The sequence below is a fragment of the Myxocyprinus asiaticus genome, chromosome 49 (genome assembly GCF_019703515.2).
Source record: "Myxocyprinus asiaticus isolate MX2 ecotype Aquarium Trade chromosome 49, UBuf_Myxa_2, whole genome shotgun sequence".
NCBI classification, from domain to species: Eukaryota; Metazoa; Chordata; class Actinopteri; order Cypriniformes; family Catostomidae; genus Myxocyprinus; species Myxocyprinus asiaticus.
The window spans coordinates 18,223,632-18,238,915 of record NC_059392.1 but is presented as its reverse complement, the minus strand read 5'-3'; the positions used below and the strand labels follow the sequence as shown (position 1 = coordinate 18,238,915).

Below are 15,284 nucleotides of genomic sequence, written 5' to 3'. Positions count from 1 at the left end.
AATTAGAATGTCGTGGAAAAGTTCATTTATTTCAGTAATTCAACTCAAATTGTGAAACTCGTGTATTAAATAAATTCAATGCACACAGACTGAAGTAGTTTAAGTCTTTGGTTCTTTTTATTGTGATGATTTTGGCTCACATTTAACAAAAACCTGCCAATTCACTGTCTCAAAAAATTAGAATATGGTGACATGCCAATCAGCTAATCAACTCAAAACACCTGCAAAGGTTTCCTGAGCCTTCAAAATGGTCTCTCAGTTTGGTTCACTAGGCTACACAATCATGGGGAAGACTGCTGATCTGACAGTTGTCCAGAAGACAATCATTGACACTCTTCACAACGAGGGTAAGCCACAAACATTCATTGCCAAAGTAGCTGGCTGTTAACAGAGTGCTGTATCCAAGCATGTTAACAGAAAGTTGAGTGGAAGAAAAAAGTGTGGAAGAAAAAGATGCACAACCAACCAAGAGAACCGCAGCCTTATGATTGTCAAGCAAAATCGATTCAAGAATTTGGGTGAACTTCACAAGGAATGGACTGAGGCTGGGGTTAAGGCATCAAGAGCCACCACACACAGACATGTCAAGGAATTTGGCTACAGTTGTTGTATTCCTCTTGTTAAGCCACTTCAGAACCACAGACAACGTCAGAGGCGTCTTACCTGGGCTAAGGAGAAGAAGAACTGGACTGTTGCCCAGTGGTCCAAAGTCCTCTTTTCAGATGAGAGCAAGTTTTATATTTCATTTGGAAACCAAGGTCCTAGAGTCTGGAGGAAGGGTGGAGAAGCTCATAGCCCAAGTTGCTTGAAGTCCAGTGTTAAGTTTCCACAGTCTGTGATGATTTGGGGAGCAATGTCATCTGCTGGTGTTGGTCCATTGTGTTTTTTGAAAACCAAAGTCACTGCACCCGTTTACCAAGAAATATTGGAGCACTTCATGCTTCCTTCTGCTGACCAGCTTTTTAAAGATGCTGATTTCATTTTCCAGCAGGATTTGGCACCTGCCCACACTGCCAAAAGCACCAAAAGTTGGTTAAATGACCATGGTGTTGGTGTGCTTGACTGGCCAGCAAACTCACCAGACCTGAACCCCATAGAGAATCTATGGGGTATTGTCAAGAGGAAAATGAGAAACAAGAGACCAAAAAATGCAGATGAGCTGAAGGCCACTGTCAAAGAAACCTGGGCTTCCATACCACCTCAGCAGTGCCACAAACTGATCACCTCCATGCCACGCCGAATTGAGGCAGTAATTAAAGCAAAAGGAGCCCCTACCAAGTATTGAGTACATATACAGTAAATGAACATACTTTCCAGAAGGCCAACAATTCATTAAAAATGTTTTTTTTTATTGGTCTTCTGATGTATTCTAATTTTTTGAGATAGTGAATTGGTGGGTTTTTGTTAAATGTGAGCCAAAATCATCACAATTAAAAAAACCAAAGACTTAAACTACTTCAGTCTGTGTGCACTGAATTTATTTAATACACGAGTTTCACAATTTGAGTTGAATTACTGAAATAAATGAACTTTTCCATGACATTCTAATTTATTGAGATGCACCTGTATGTATATATAGAATAACCAAGGGCAGTTGGGCCACTCCGGCGCAACCAACAACACGGTTTCCCTGTCTTCCCAGACTTTGCACAACACTTGTTGAAGCACATGAACGGGAGGGAATGCATATTTGTTTTTCACTGGCCACTTCTGAGATAGGGCATCCAAGCCCAGGGGAGCCTGAGCCAAGGAGTACAAGAGACGACAATGCATGGTCTCCAGGGAGGCAAACAGGTCCACCTCAGCTTCCCCGAACAGGTCCCACATGATCAGAACCATCTGAGGATGGAGTCTCCATTCCCCTTTTTATCACACCCAATGCGGGAGCAGATCTGTGCCGCAGTTTAGGCATCCAGGGACATGTGTTGCACATATCAACAGGAGCTGCCTCTCACACCAGAGGAATAGCTAGCAAGCCAAGTTCATGATTGGATGCGACCGAACTCCCCCCTGGCAGTTTATATACACCCCGAATGCAGTACTATCTGATCAGATCAGTACGTGAAAGCCTTGTATAACAGGACCAAAAGGCTCTCAGACAAAGAAGACCGCAAGCTATTCCAGGTAATTTATGTGCCACGCCGATCGCACACCTGTCCAGGTGCCGAAGGCTGGACGTCCATCGCACAGGGCTCTTGAGCCCGTGTTGGACATGTCCGTCATGACAACTTTACATATGGTCACTTGACCGAGCGCGATGACTTTCTGATAAAAAACAGGTGTTTTCCTAATGGCTAGGCAGCCGCGTGTCACCACGAGACGCAATCGACCATGTCTCCATGAGTGAGGGGTGTTGGGCTTTACCGGTTGTTTAGATCAGTGTTACTATCAGAAATAATTAATAATTATTTCTGTAGTTATTAATTAATATTTAAATTAATTAATTGGATCTAACTCATTAAAACCTCATATGGGGCTCCAGTAAATGTAGTGTGCTACGTTTAGGAGCAAGTTTGGTTATTAGCAATAATTAATAATTATCAAAGACAATTATTAATTATTATTAAAATCAATAGAACATTGATGAGAATCAATGTTAGCTTTTTAAAATCCTTTAAATCAACAACTATCAAAGATAATCATTAATTGTTAACATCGATGAAACATTAATTAAAATTAACACTAGCTTATTGATCATTCAAATTCAATCATCAAAGATAATTATCAATTATCAAAAATCAGTAGAATATTAATAAGGATTAACATTGACGGGGCACCACCCTGGAATTAGGGACTAATAACCAAATAGTAAAACAGTCTCAATATTAGATTGTTTTCTTAGGAAAATCGGCATCTGAAGAATATTGATTTTCGGGAAAAAAATCAATGAATGAAGGTTTGAATCCGAGCTCTGACATCCCGTCAGCATGACACAGGCATATGCAAAACAAACCAAAACACTTCTCTTTGTAATATAAACAAATGTTAATTTATGCAGAAATATCAATTAATAATTAATACAATGCAGTCAATAAACTTCCGACTTACAACTACAAACTAAACAGTGATATGATTAGATATGGAAATAAAAATAATCCTATAACACATAAGGTGGGTGTGTGTGTGTGTGGGGGGGGGGGGGTGTGGTTAGTAAGAGAGAGAGAGAGAGAGAGAAGTGACGGCCCTAAAGCCGATTTCGCGATCGTGGGAGAGAAAACAGCTGTCAGTTTATCACTCAGAGACACAGTGGATGGCTCGTAAACAGTCCCGCATTATTTGACTCTTTAATGGTTGAACTCAGTTGCTGTCTCACCCGCGATGGCGAAATTGCACAACAATCCAATTTGGTTGGAGCACAATACAGTAAAACAAATTTGTGATAATTAATACCCTGAGTATTAATAATGAGCGGACATGGCGGTCCGTAAACTGTACAAGCAAAAACCTTGAAACACAAGAATAACACACTATAATATTCTATCTCTGCCCAGACGTGAACCTCTTACTTGAATCGCATGAGGACACAGGTAGAATGTGTTTTCCTCCGTCCTTTAACTCTGACCCGGTTCCTTGATGGTGATGACGGGAGGCCGTTTCCTCGCTCTGTCGGCGGGCGGTACGGCTGTTGATTCTCGGCGGGCTTGCGGAGAACTCAGAAATGTCGACTTGATTGAAGATGGAAGAGAAATCTTTAATCTCTTCACTTCTGTAGGCAAACGGATGAAGATGCGAATTGCTCGGCGGTCTCCTTCGGATCCGTTAGAGTGTTCGGATGAGCACAGAGTAATCTCAACTCTCCAGCGAGATGGAGATTGTATGGCTACAGTTTCAAGTCGGACGTTACTTCCTTGTGCCACGAGGTTGCACGTGAAAGCAGCGTTGAACTGCGTCCACACACTGCAAGCAAAGTCGCTGGAAGCAACTCACGAAACATTTCAGAGGTATTTCAACTCCTGATGATGTCATGTTTGAGGGACGTTCTGTTGTGTGCCTAATCCAATAGGAGTTGAGAGTTCGATCCTTTAGTGAGCAAGGCTTCATGGATTTGTAGTCCAATTGTGCACTTCTTTGGGTTTGCCGTGAGTCCCGCCCATCTCAACGACCTCAGGACAACCCTCAGATGCCGCAGGTGCGTTGCATAGTCCACCAGAACCAACACAAAGTGATGCTCGTGTGCCGTTCACTCAAATGGCCCGACGAAGTCCATACCAATTCTTTTGAAAGGGACCTCGATTAACGGAAGGGGGCAATGGCACTTTTGGGGTGGCCGGCAGATTCACCAGCTGACATTCACAACATGCCGCACACCACCTGCGAACATCCCTTTGAATGCCTGGCCAAGAGAAAGGGCTATTTGACAGTTCAGTGTCTTTTCCTGTCCTATGTGACCAACCATCGGATTACAATGAGCCATCTGGAATAACATTTCCAGACTCTTCAGTACAAAATATTGGGTTGTATGCTCCTTTGTCTGAGTGTCCTGCATCACTCGATACACCTGATCTTTGATCATTGAAAAATACTGATATGAGAGTGCAATGTCTGGCTGGAGATGTTGACCATCGGTCACCCTCACTTGGTCGAAGGTGTGCCTAAGGGTTTCGTCTCGCATCTACTTTAGAGGGAAATCCACTGCAGGGAATCCTCTAAGGGTGAGGGAAGCTGAGACTTCCCCCTCCCTTACGTCCTCCTGATGTGGAGCTGACATACACGGCTCTGGCACCACCTCCCCAGCCAGCGAATCACACACCACACACTGATATTCTTTGTTGCATTCCAAATTGGGAGAAAAGGGGATACATTCCGCTCATTGTGATTAATACTCAAGGTATTAATTATCACGATTGGGATTTGCTGTGTTGTAGTCCAACCACATTGGACTGTTGTGCATTTCCACCATCGCGGTTGAGACCAGCACACTGAGTTTATCCATTAAAGAATCAAAGACCACGGGATGGTTTACGAGCCATCCACCGCGTCTCTGAGTGATCGCGAAACCGGCTTTGGGGCCGTCACTTTATTCTCTCTCTCTCTCTCGTACTAACCACACACACACGCGACCCCTCACAAACATTCTCGCACACATTTTTGGTTAGTAGATAGCTTCGTGATAAAGCTCAGCTTTGTTCCTAAGCTATCATACAAGCGGATACACGCGGTAAACTGGCAGACACCATTGACTGGTTTCTCTCCGCCCACATTCGCGGCCATTTTCTCTGGTCGGAAGTCTCGTGTGACATACTCTCCACGAGAGTACACACACACACACACACATACTCTCTTTCTCACACACACACCCTCATGTGTTACAGGATTATTTTGATTTCCATATCTAATCATATCACTGTTTAGTTTGTAGTTGTAAGTCGGAAGTTTATTGACTGCATTGTATTAATTATTAATTGGTATTATTGCATAGATAAACTTTGTTATATTTCAAAGAGAAGTGTTTTGGTTTGTTTTGCATACACCTATGTCACATGCTGATGGGATGTCAGCGCTCGGATTCAAGCCTTCATTCATTGTTTTTTTTTCTGAAAATCGATATTCTTCGGATGTCGATTTTCCTAAGAAAACAATCTAATATTGAGACTGTTATACTATCTGGTTATTAGTCCCTGATTCCAGGGTGGTGCCCCGGCAATAGTAATCCTTATTAATATTCTATTGATTTTTGATAATTGATAATTATCTTTGATGATTGTTGAATTTGAGGGATCAATAAGCTTGTGTTAATTTTAATTAATGTTTCATCGATGTTAATGATTGGTGATTATATTTGATAATTGTTGATTTAAAGGATTAAAAAAGCTAACATTGATTCTCATCAATGTTTTATTGATTTTAATAATTAATGATTATCTTTGATAATTGTTAATTATTGCTAATAACCAAACCCACTCCTAAACGTAGCGCACTACATTTACTGGAGCCCCATATGAGGTTTTAATGAGTTAGACTCAATTAATTAATTTAAATAATAATTAATAACTAAAGAAATAATTATTAATTATTTCTGATAGTAACACTGATCTAAACAACCAGTAAAGCCCTACACATCAGCAGGTCTATTCAATAAATTAGAAATGGACATTTAGTATGTTGGTGGACATAGGATGAAGAGACCAATACAATAAATTGGAAATTTTCATTTTGCATGTTGGTGGACAGGGCTAATAGATCAACACAATATATTAGCAGGTCTGTTCAATAAACTGGAAATTGACATTTAGTATGTTGGTGGACTCAGGGTGAAGAGACCTATAAAATAAACTGGAAATTGACATTTAGTATTTTGGTGGACAGGGCTAATAGACCAACACAATACATTAGCAGGTCTATTCAGTAAATTGTAAATGGACATTTAGTATGTTTGTGGACACAGGGTTAATAGACCTAGGTCTTTAGGGTCAACTCGTCATCTCAGATTGTCCCCGCGGGCCCCCCAAAAATTTTCCATCATTTTCAATTGTCTTCGAAAATGTTTAGGGGGCTGGCACGCAGTGTCCCACGAACCCACGTCTGTTGACCCATTTTCTAAAGTCTGCGATGCCACCTGTTGGAAACTTTGGCCTTATGTAGGTCGGGGATCCAGACCAATGTCTCCACCTCCATCGTGGGGCATCGGTCCTGGAAATGTCCAGGTTCCCCGCAGCTCCAGCAGACCGGCCCAGACTCACACCCACTCCCGCACCAGCAGATTCACCAGCCTGTGGGGGACAGCAGAGAGGGTTAGGGAAAACCAGCAGGTTGAACGGCCCACTGGACCAGGGAACCTGTTTTGGGGTTGGAATTTTTTTTGGGCAATAGGAACAGGACGAGGGGAAGGAGAGGGTGAGGGAGGAGAGACAGAGGAAGAGAGAGAGAGAGAGAGAGAGAGAGAAGAAGAGGGCTCACCGGCCTCTGAATACGCCTCCATATGGTCCTCAGCCAGCTGGACTGCCACATCCAGCAATGCCGGTCGGTGGCACTGGACCCACTCTGCCGTCCCTTTTGGTACCCAGGCGATGAACTGCTCTAATACCACCAGATCGAGTATCTCCTCAGCGTTGTGATCTTCAGCCAGCAGCCGCCTTCAGCAGGTGTCACAGAGCTGTCGAGCGAATGCGAACGGGCGGCCGAGCGTCAGTGAGTGGAAGTTTTGGTGTTGTTGCTCTGGGCTTCGGCCGACCAATTGCAGGATGGGTTTCTTCAGATCTTCGTACACCAGGAGGTTGGCCACAGGAAGTTATTGCATGCAGAACAATACCAAAACACTTCTCTTTAAAGTATAACAAAGTTTATTGATGCAGTAATATCAATTAATAATCAATACAATGTTGTCGATAAACTTCCGACTTCCAACTACGAACTAAACAGTAACATGATTAGATATGGTAACAAACAAGCCTATAATACATGAGAGGAAATTATGTGTGTGTGTGTGTGTGTGTAAGGAGAGAAGGAGGGCACAAAATGGCGGACATGGAGAGTATGTCACACGAGGTTTCCGGCCAGTGAATGTGGCTGCGAATGTGAGCGGAGAGACTGATTAATGGTATCTGCCTGTTTAACGCATGTCTCCACTGGTACGATAACTTAAGGACAAAGCGGGGCTCTATCGCCAAGTTATCTGCTCACCAAATGTGTGTGCGGGTATGTTTGTGATGGGTCGTGTGTGTGTGCGGTTAGCACGAGAGAGAGAGAACAGAGTGAGGGCACCGAAGCCGGTTTTAGTGATCGTGGGAGAGAAGACAACCGTTAGTTTTATCACTCAGCTTTTAACCCGTCCGCCGCAGTCGTTGGTTCTTTAATGGATAAACTCTGTGTGCCGGTCTCACCTGCAATGGCGGAAATGTACAAATAGTCCAACATGGTTGGACGACAACACAGCAAATCTCATTCATGTTACAATAATACCTTGAGTAATATTAGCAGCAATGAGCGGACTTGGCGGTCTGTAAAACTGTACAAGCAATAATCTTGATACACAAGAATAACACATTATAACTTCTGTGCACAGACATAAACTTCTTGACAGGAGGACGTTTCCTCGCTCTGTCGGCGTGCGGTATGGTGGCTGGCAGAGAAATTAGTGAAGTCGACTCGGTTGAACAGGGAAGAGAAATCTTCTTTCAGCACTTCTGCAGGCAAATGGGTGAGACACGGACTGCTCAGCGGTCTCCTTTGATCTGTTAGCTTGCTCGGTGGAACACAGAGAAATCTCAGCTCATACAGTGAGAAGGAGAACGTATGGCCAAAGTTCAGGTATGTACGTTACTTCCTTGGGCAGCGAGGCTACACCTGGGAGTTGCAGGGCTGCAGCTAGATGCGGCAAATACTGTCGCTGGAAGCAAAGCATCAAAGGAATTTCCGGGTTTTATATTCTCGATGACGTCATGGTTGGGGGACACGTTCTGTCATGCCTTTCATCCAATAGGAGTTGAGAGTTTGATCCTTCAGAATTTCACACATAGGTGTAAAATGAACAAGGCTTCATAGGATCTGTAATCTGTTTTGGACTCCCTTTGTTTGATTTTGGCATCGTTGTTGTTATCAGGCTTTGAGTGTTCTCATAGCCCACAGTCAGGCTTTATGACTGTATGTAGGCCTGCCTTTGTCTCCTATTTGTGTACATGAGGTCCAACATAGGTACATCACTGTGCTTTTTTAAAAGAAAAGAGAGACAAGTTGAAATTATTTTTGTGGTAATCAACATTATGCCACAAACGCTGTCGATTGAGCTTAAGTTGTATTGAACCCGGAATATTCCTTTAAACACAATTTTTGTAATATGCCTCCTCCAGTTCAACCTTTCATCAAACCACAAACCAAGGTATTTAAACTCTGATATTTTTTTCAATGGCTGATCATATAAATTCAAGGTTATAAAATCCTTATGAAAATTATAGAATTTATCTTTGGCAACCCCAATCCAAGGACAATTTCTCAACTTGTCTGATTGTCTCCTGTAAACTTTTAACTATATTTAATATTTCGACCTATTTTCCATAACGATCCATTACCTGCATAGAGAGCCAAACCCATATCTTACTTAACCTGATCAAAGACATCATTCAAATAAAAAAAAAAAACTGGACTTATTACACTGCTTTGTGGAATTTTGTTAACAATTTCATGGAGCTGATAATTCTTCCCCAATTCTTACCTGAAAGGTGTGCACAAACAAGATTTTTAATACCCAATTAAAAAAAGTACCACTTTTACCAATTTTTTTCAATGTATTTATGTAATGTAAGTCCTTCCCTCCATAAAGTAACCAGGGGTGCTCCTCCTTGATAATTTAGGTTGGTGCGCCGTTGGTCCAAGAGGCGTCAGACGTTTAAGGGGGGAACAAGAAAATTCAAGGGGCAATGCCCCGCTTAGCCCCTCCTTTGACCGACCATGGACCCGTGACACATACATATCTAGAGACCAGTGTAGAGACTTGGGTTAGCATCCCCGCCACCCATAGCAACCACATAGCAATGCCCTGGATGTCTTTGACTGTTGCTTTGCATCCCACTCTTTTTTCAGGTTCTAGGGCATGAGCACCACGTTTTTTGACACCGTGTCAGGAAACAAAACCAGTTCTCCAGACTGTGACTAAATGGTCGCATTTTGCGAGTATGATGGCGCCGAGTGTGGCTGCTGCGCTGCGAGCTCTGACCCAATGTTGCAGTTTCTTTTTTTTTTTTTTGTCTACAATTCTTGTGTTTTTCATCTTGGATGTCATCTGCCTTATTGTCTACGATAGACAAACACTGTTGGACATTGGTTCTTCAATAGTACACCAAAAACCGTACTTTAAATTCCTCAATGCTGTTTTCAAACACGACAGCAGAGCCCTTTGTCTGGGCTGCCCGGCCGTGGAAGCGTAGCCGGAAAAGGGGAAGGAGAGCCGGCGTTCTCATCAGACTAAGACGTCGCGCAAATCGACCCCCTCTACCCAGCATTCTACTGACAAATCTTCAGTCTCTGAACAACAAGCTCTGTGAGCTGAGAGCGCGGATCTCTTTCCAACAGGAGATGAGGGACTGCTGCATTATCTGCCTCACAGAAACTTAGATGTCTGCGGAGATTCCAGACTCAGCCATCGAACCCGTGGGGTTCTCATTGCACTGAGCAGACAGATTAAAAGACCTCTCAGGTAAAACAGAGGAGGTGGTGTATGTTTTATGATCAACAAATCCTGGTGTGATCAGAGGAATGTACATTCTATCAAGTCTTTCTGCTCTCCTGATCTGGAATTTCTTATGCTTCTGTGTAGACCATTCTGGCTACCGAGGGAATTCACAGTGGTCATTATCACAGCTGTATACATCCCCCTACAAGCCGACACAGACTGGGCACTCAAGGAACTGTATTGGAGTATAAGTGAACAGGAAACCGCGCACCCTGAGGCTGCGTTCATTGTGACTGGGGACTTTAACAAAGCCAACTTCAAGTCAATCACACCAATATACTTCCAACACATCAGTTGCAACACACAAGGGGACTGGGTTTTGGACCATTGCTACTCGCCCTTCTGGGATGGCTACAAATCCCTCCACTGCCCACCATTTGGCAAATCAGACCACTCTTCCATTCTCCTTCTGCCCGCTTACAGGCAGAAACTGAAACAGGAAGCACCCACCCTCAGAATGATCCAGGGCTGGTCAGACCAATCAGAATCTATGCTACAGGACTTTTTTAATCACATGGACTGGGAGATGTTCCGGTCCACCTCTGATGATGACATCGAGGTCTACACTGATACCGTAACATGTTTCATCAGGAAGTGCATAGATGTTGTAGTGCTGACCAAAACAATACAGATCTACCCTAACCAGAAACTGTGGATTAATAGCGATGTTCGTGCTGCACTTAATGCGCGGACCTCTGCTTTTAATACTGGGAATGCGGAGGAGCATAAACAAGCCAGTTATGCCCTCCGTAAAACTAACAGAGCAGCCAAACGCCAGTATAGGGACAAGACTGAAGGACAGTTCAACACCGACTCTAGAAGCATGTGGCAGGGAATCAATATCATCACAGACTTCAAAGGGAATAAAAACTCAGCTGTGAACACCGCTGCTTCTCTCCCAGATGAGCTTAATACTTTTTATGCTTGTTTTGAGGGAAATAACACCACCCTCATAGAGAGAGCTCTCGCGGCCGAAGCAACAGAGGTTAGTTCACTCTCCATCTCTGTAGCGGACATAACCCGTTCCTTCCAATGGGTGAATATCCGTAAAGCCGCGGGTCCAGACGGCATTCGGGGCCACATCATCAGAGTGTGCGCGAACCAACTGGTTGGTGTTTTTACGGACATTTTCAACCTTTCCCTCTCCTTGTCTGTGGTCCCCACATGCTTTAAAATGTCCACCATTGTGCCTGTACCAAAGCAACTCAAAATCACTTGCTCAAATGCTTTGAGAGGCTAATCAGTGATTACATCTGCTCTGTGCTGCCTGCCTCACTGGACTCACTGCAGTTTGCTTACCACAACAACCGCTCCACTGATGATGCCATTGCACTTACACTACACACTGTTCTCTCCCACCTGGAAAAAAGGAACACATATGTGAGAATGCTGTTTGTAGACTACAGCTCAGCATTCAACACCAGAGTGCCCTCCAATCTTGATGTGAAACTCCAGGCTCTGGGCTTAAACAGCTCACTGTGCAGCTGGATCCTGGACTTCCTGTCAGGCAGATGCCAGGTGGTTAGATTGGGCAGCAACATCTCCTCATCACTGACCCTCAACACTGGAGCCCCACATACTGTATATTGTATATTATTAGGTGTATATTGTAAATTGTGTTATGTGTAAATCAGATGTTTATTGCAATTATCATACTGTTATGTTGCTTGGAACTGCACCCAAGACTTTCACCCACTGTTGCACTTGTGCACTGACGTTTTTTTGTTGTGCATGAGAAATATCAAACGGTAAATGTTCAAAACGCGAAAGGAAACAGCTCTACCTGGATTCATCAGTGTGGACAGATCAGCACAGAGACGTGCATTTACACGTGGACTTAAACGTGGACTTGAGCGCTCATCATAAACAGCGCTGCGAGCAGGCTGGGTCACGGATTTGGCATTGATGATTTGTTTAAAACCTCTATGAAAACCCATAATGTGTCGATGATTAAACTGGTTTAAAATCGTATTAAATGGCCCAAACATTCTAAACAGTATTGAAAAGGAATAAAGGAGGAATCTGTATCATGAACAGACAGAAATCGTAGCTAAGGCTTTCAATCCACACATCACAGATATTAAAAAATATTTACTATGAACTTTTACTTTTGGTTACTATGATCTTATTGCAAATACCACATCCTAATAAAAAAATAAATAAAAAAAACACGTGAAAGAAAACTAATTCCCAATGTCACACCGTGTCCTAACCAGATGCAACGCGACGCTGCAGCACTCTCTTTCTCATAACAGCATATTACAGCCGGGGTGACACTAGCAGGTTAAAAAAATATATATATATTTTCACAGAGGATGTCACAGACCTATGGAATGTTGGGTTTGAGGTCTCGTTCTCTTCAACCAGAGCCCTATATATACATACCCAGACTCGCACACACACTTGTGGCTCATTTTGACTTTCGCTCTGCTTAAAAGTAATCCATATGACTCCACTGGTTAAATCGATGTCTTCAGAAATGATATGATAGGTGTGAGTGAGAAACAGATCAATATTTATGTAATATTTTACTATAAATTCTCCTTCCTGCTCAGTCAATCTCCACTGTAACTTTCACTTTCATATTTTTTATCTTGTGTTTTTGCTGATTCACATTCTTCATGCATACGCCCCTTACTAGGCAGGGAGAAGAATTTCGAACAAAAATGGACTTAAATTTTGATCTGTTTCTCACCCACACCAATCATATCACTTCTGAAGATATGGATTTAACCACTGGAGTCATATTGATTACTTTTATGCTACCTATATATACTTTTTGGAACTTCACATTTTTGGCATCCATTCACTTGCATTGTATGGACCTACAGAGCTAAAATGTTCTTTTAAAAATCTTAATTTTTTTGTTCAGCAGAAGAAAGAAAGTCATACACATCTAGGATGGCATGAGGGTGAGTAAACATCTGGGATGGCATTTTTGGTTGAATTATTCCTTTAATGCAAGTACCACTTGCATTTCCCACAGAAGTCTAGTTTTGTTGTGCTGTTGTGTAGTGCCTTTGTATGTCTGTTCATTTCACTGTGCTGTTCCGTATCCAAATGCCTCCATCCTGATTCTTTAGCATATTAAATTTAGCAGAGATTGCCTGTGGCCACTAGATGGCAACATTGCATTTTAAATGGTAAATGAAGCATGTTGGCCTGCGGCCCCTTGGGCGCATCATTAGACTGTACCAATACAGACTGGTAGCAGTTACAACTTGCAGTTACAACTATTAGGGGTAATGTAATTTAAAATGCTTTGAAACAAGTAACTCTTCCATTTACTTACATTGTGACTTTTAATGTTTTCATTGGCAAAATGTTGTCTTCAGTATTAGAGGCTGATAGTGTTACTATTGTTGCCATTAATTAATTACAGTAACTAATATTCACAATTATTGAAAACCAAATGATGGGAATGACATATTAAATAGAACATAGTTACACAGCATTTAAGATTTCAAGTTATATTTCTGAACTTTGTAATGGTTTGACAACTACTTTTGACATTGTTACCTTTCAAAGGAGATTTTCAGGTTAAAAAGGACAAATGGGGTTAAAATACCCAATATGAATAAAATCACTGCTAAAATACACTACATGTCAAAAGACTGGACAAACTTGACTGAATTTGAGTTTCTCATGATCTTAACAAAAACATTTAGTCTTTTGTAGACAAATATCTATATACAGTATATATTTATTTACAAAACTAAATATTTAATTTAATTTTAATATTTAAATTAAATCTAGACAAAGGGCTACTTTGAAAAAGACCAATTAAGATAGTTTTGATTTGTTTAACATTTTTGGTCACTACACAAGCCCCATACAGTGCTTTCATTTGTGCTAATTCATAGTAATAATAAAGACTGAAAGTAATTAGAATAGTGTAATTAGCTCTCATATTTTTGATTAATTACTAATTATATTTTTCTTCATGCTTGGAGCCGACACAACATTCTTGTTGTTTCAGGTTGTCTCTTTCCTGTTTAGTTTGGTGATCCGACTTCAAATTTCCCCTCATTTTGGTAACCAGAATGTTAACCAAAATGTCTATTTATTACATATTAAATAGATTTGTTATCTAATGCAATGACATTCAGCCATTTTTAAGTGTGACTTAAGTGTCCAAAATACTTTTGAGACCACTGTTTATACCCAGACCATACAGTGAGTCATTTGAAATTGGTTTTCAAAGACAAATGCACTTTTTTTTTCTGTTTCTCTGTGAAATTTTCCTTTAAAAGCGCACTGCAAATATAGATAAATCATCAAAGTACATATTTAGTATTAAATTATTGTGATGAATCTAGCATTTTCCCAACTGAGTGGGTCATACTTAAGGGTAGTGAGTAGGCTAATGCACATTTAAAAATGTTTTTTTTTTAAGATATAGTTAGTAAGCTACAATTCTGCCAGACGAGCCCCTAAAAATGTTTAAGACATTTATTTAGATGGAGTACTGTTGTCTCAGTATTGCCCTATGATGTTTCTTAATGCATTATTATTAATGTTCAGAGGGTTAAAGGTGACGTGTGTGATTTGTTTGCATGTTTACATGCACGATCTTACTCTGATTATGTTTTATAAACCGACAACATGTGTGGTTATATGAACACATTAAATGCATTTTCCTTTGGGAGGGTAAGGTCATAAACGGTTTAAGAACAAAACAACAGGCACATGTTGATTTATACCCATTACCCCATTTTCGCGTTGCATGTGGGTAACATCTTTATCGGTGTTCTTACCGGCTTATGATGCAATGTGTGCAAGTGTTGTGCGCATGCCTGGAATAAGTTAAATTTGGTAGTGATTACCGTATTGGTTTGCATGTAAACGCATTCATCGCACTACAATAGAGGGGAAAATGTACGTCAATACTTTCTGATGTAAATGGTTGAGGAATGAGTCAACATATTTCATTGTTTGCATATTGTTTCAGGTGAGGACAAAAATATAACAACCAGGCAATGTTAAAAGACCTCTTCACATACATTCAGATTCATAAGACCAAAGAATATTTCAGACATTTAGTAAGTGAGATTATTAGTTATCCAAAAAATAAACTTTAGGAACTTTGTGATTTCTTTCCTCAATTTGTGCATTTTTT

The 15,284-nt window shown here is 41.4% G+C and overlaps 1 protein-coding gene across 1 annotated transcript in view; it reads right to left on the bottom strand.

The window, feature by feature from the left end:
* Positions 1–15,270: 15,270 nt before the first annotated feature.
* Positions 15,271–15,284, bottom strand: part of nppc (natriuretic peptide C) — a 4,264-nt gene continuing 4,250 nt past the window's right edge. The window contains exon 3 of the mRNA XM_051693822.1: positions 15,271–15,284. This exon is cut by the window's right edge and continues 390 nt beyond it. The gene's annotated coding sequence lies outside the window, so the exon portion shown is untranslated.